At 37.4% G+C, this 3875-nt stretch overlaps 1 long non-coding RNA gene across 1 annotated transcript in view; it reads left to right on the forward strand.

Annotated features, from left to right (window-relative positions):
- LOC106876770 (uncharacterized) overlaps nt 1-3875 on the forward strand; it is a 10995-nt gene extending 7120 nt beyond the window's left edge. Inside the window, exons 3-4 of the long non-coding RNA XR_001410295.2 lie at nt 904-975; nt 3791-3875. This is a non-coding gene — a long non-coding RNA (uncharacterized LOC106876770). The remainder of the gene's footprint in view (nt 1-903; nt 976-3790) is intronic.

Below are 3875 nucleotides of genomic sequence, written 5' to 3' on the forward strand. Positions count from 1 at the left end.
ACGATATTTCGTCTGTCTTTAAGTTCTGAGTTCAAATGTAAAGAAGACAAAAGACAAAGACATGTGAGGGAACAATAAGTAGATGTATTAATTTGATGCTCAGGTTGAGTGGATAAGTCTCTGATGCTTTGAGCTTTGCTCTTTAATGGAAAGAGGAAAAACAATGGAGAGAGACGGAAAAAATTTAGAGAGAAATGAAATGTGTTAGAATTAACGGTTTAACATGATGAAATGACTAGAAAAAAAAAAAAGAGGCTGAGTGGAGGGGAGATAATAACGGTGACCTGGTTGAACACATACACCTGTGTGTATGTAAGAATGATATGTGTGAGTATCTATGTGTGAATGGGAGCAAGTGCATGTGAATGTATGTTTGTGTGAGCTTAAAATTATATGAGCTTGTGTGTGTATGTGTATGTGTGTTTGTGTAGACGTGTGTATATGTGTGAGAGTGTGAGAGGCTGTGCAAAGCATACATATGTGTGTGTGTGTGTGTCTGTTTGTCCCCACCACCACTTGATAACACATGTTGGTTTGTTTATGTCCCCATACCTTACCAATTCAGCAAAAAAGAACTTATAAAATAAGTAATAGGCTTAAAATGAAAAACTAAATATCGGACTTCATTCCTTTGACCAAAATTCTCCAAAGAATTGCCCCAGCATGGCTGCAGTTTAAAGACTGAAACAAGTAACATATGAAAAATAAAGATTCTGTTTAAATATCTGGATCAATAGCCTAATACTACAGTTAATAACAACCATTGACATGAAAGATACAACTAATATTCAGAAAATCTTTGAACTTTGAACCTCAGCAGTCTTTCAAATAATATAAATTTTCCATCAAATGAATTTAAGTTTTTTGTCCAATTTCTGACACTAATTATCAATAATTCTCTAGGCAATGAGGATCAGAATAAACATTCCAAGAGTGCAAAAGATCTACAAATACAGAACAATCGAATGCCAAAAGGTATGTATTAGAATAATATATGCTTTAAGCATATTTGCAGTGTGCTGCCAAATCGGATATCGTTTATTTCTATAATCTTGTACTATCATCTGCTTCAATCTTAGCAAAATATTAATAAACATATGGAGATATCAAATTCGGGAAATTACAATTCCTTACATTCCCATTGTTTTCCCCAAATTGCAGTTACTATCTATTGGCTACAAATCCTGGCAGATGTGTCACTATTTTTCCCTGAAGAGGTAGAATTTGGGTTCGAAATGCACAGTGCTAGAACATATACATGAAGGCAGCCTATCCAATTCTCAAACAATTCTGCCAGTTCCCTAATCTTGACTAGTAATTTTCTTTTATCAACCTCAAGCAAATGAAAAGCAAAGTTGGTCTCAATGAACAGAATAGCCAAAAGTCAAAAGTTAAGTGGTAGTATTACGTACATTCTAAAAATGTCTCTGTTATCTACTTCAGTCTTTTGAAAAGCATCCCACCTCTCTCTCTCTCTCTCTCCATTTTTCCATACATACTTGAAATTGCTATCTGTCCACCCCTGTTGTTCTTCTCACTCCAGAGCCCACCCTGACACCTTGTTACCACTGTCTTTATCTCTTTTCCAAGATCCACCCTCATTACTTCCACCCACTCTTGTATGATCCTTTCTACCATAGGCACAAAGCCTGACATTTTAGGGGATGGAGCAAATCTATTACATCAGCCCCCAATACTTAACTGGTACTTATTTCATTGACCCTTGAAGGGTGAAAAGTAAAGTCTGCTTCTGCCAAATTTGAACTCAGAACATAAAAACAACCAAAAGGCCACTAAGCATTTTGTCCTGCATGCAAACGATTATGCAGGCTTTCACCGATTTTTCAACACCCTGATCCATATTTGGCGTGTAAACATAAGCTCCTCATCAGTGCTTTCATTTTCGTGATTCCTGGAGATCCCATGTGGAATTCTTTTAGCATACGATTTTACAAAGAAACAGGTATTACAACCCGCTGAGTGTGCATAAGTATGTCATCACATATCGAATACCATTTCGAAATTGTTACACTCAGCTACAGGAGTTTTTGCATTTGTTCCTGACTTTTACTATTTTTTTCATTTTTATTAAGAACACATCCTTCTCTGCTTTAACTTTTATTTCCTCTGAAGTGATGGGCAGTTTGTGTACTATGTTGCAGAGTAGGTATTTTATTTCGATTTCAGCTTTTAATGCCACTATTACTCTGTCCTCTAACTGTTCATTGTATTTAAGTATCAATCTTGACAGCCCATCCGCATGTCCCAAGTAGGTATACCCAAGAGAGCACACATGTACACACACATACACACACACACATATACACAAGGTAACTTGTACACATGCATTAATGAGCTGACGCCATCAGGTCAAGTGCATATGCGCGCGCACACACACAGACGCACACATACATACTCACCACATGCACACATCCACGCACTCATACAGCAGGTATGCCCTTCCCCCCACACACACTGGTATTTGGTTTCGTTTAAGATTCTTGCACATAACACCCATCCAAATGCCACAAACATCCTGTCCAACACGTGGTCCAAGAAGTACATTTTCTACTTGGTGTATTCGATGTCGCTGATTATTCCATCCTTATGCAACAAAACTATGTGACCCATATTGACCAATAACAGCCGAATCTCCAGTAGTCATGCTGAATTTCCTCCACCACTCCGTTCGGATGCCTAAACCTGAAAAGCTAGGTTCGTGTGAAGCGCCTACGAAACTTTAAGTTGCATTGAGCTGAATTAAACTGTTATTAGATACTAATATATGTACTCCTAGGAAATGTGTTGAGTAATTCTTTCTTACTTTTGTCCATTCAGTCGTACAAATATGTATGCGGTGGTGGTGTAATCTGCATAGTATACATACATACAGGGTTAATTTATCCATAAATTGGAGATTGAAAAAGAATGACAAACTGCTTTAATCCATTTTTGAAACTTATTGGGTTCTTGTCAGAAGTGTCTACATCCTAGAGAAATGAGTAGACAATCTGTTTTTATACACAACAGATCCAGTAGCTTCAAGGAACTGGAGCTATTTATTTGCAAGCTATAAGTATTTAACACTTTATTTGACACCAATAGACTGTCAACGGAGATTCGTACAAATATACGATGAGCTATTTTCAGGTTCTATCTATCAAATCCACTCACAATGCTTTCATTAGTCTGAGGTTATAATAGAAGAAACTTGCTCAAGGTGCTGTGAATGGGATGGAACGCAAGCCCACATGGTTTGGAAGTAAGCTTCACCACTACAGAGTCACACCTGTACCTCAAAAATATTTATTAAGTAGTTATAAATATAGACGCAAACGTTGTTATGTAGTAGGAAGTTTACTTCCCCAGCACACACATGGTTCTGAGTTCAATCCTACTGCTTGACACCTAGGGCAAATGTCGTTTACTATAGCCCCAGGCCAACCAAAGCTTTGTGAGTAGATTTAACGAAGAAGCCCATCCTATATGTATATGTGTGTATGTTTGTGTGTGTGTGTCTTTGCATTTGTGTTTGCCCCACCACCACTACTCGACCACCAGTATTGATTTGTTCATGTTCTTGTAACATAGCGGTTTGGCAAATGAGATCAATGCAATAAGCACCAGGCTTTAAACAACCGATTTGTTCAACTAAAATCCTTCGAGGCGGTGCCCCAGCATGGCCGTAGTTCAATGACTGAAAGAAGTAAAAGATAAAATGTATACAAACAGTATTATTACAAACAGTCAATCTATGCAATAAACATTATCTCATTGTGCTTTGTTTCAGGTTACTGCTGGAGAATCAAATTCTATATTCCAAGGAAACTTTTGTCTGGAACCTCAAACTATATCACTGTTCAATTAATCAATGA

The sequence above is a fragment of the Octopus bimaculoides genome, chromosome 12 (assembly GCF_001194135.2).
Source record: "Octopus bimaculoides isolate UCB-OBI-ISO-001 chromosome 12, ASM119413v2, whole genome shotgun sequence".
NCBI classification, from domain to species: domain Eukaryota; kingdom Metazoa; phylum Mollusca; class Cephalopoda; order Octopoda; family Octopodidae; genus Octopus; species Octopus bimaculoides.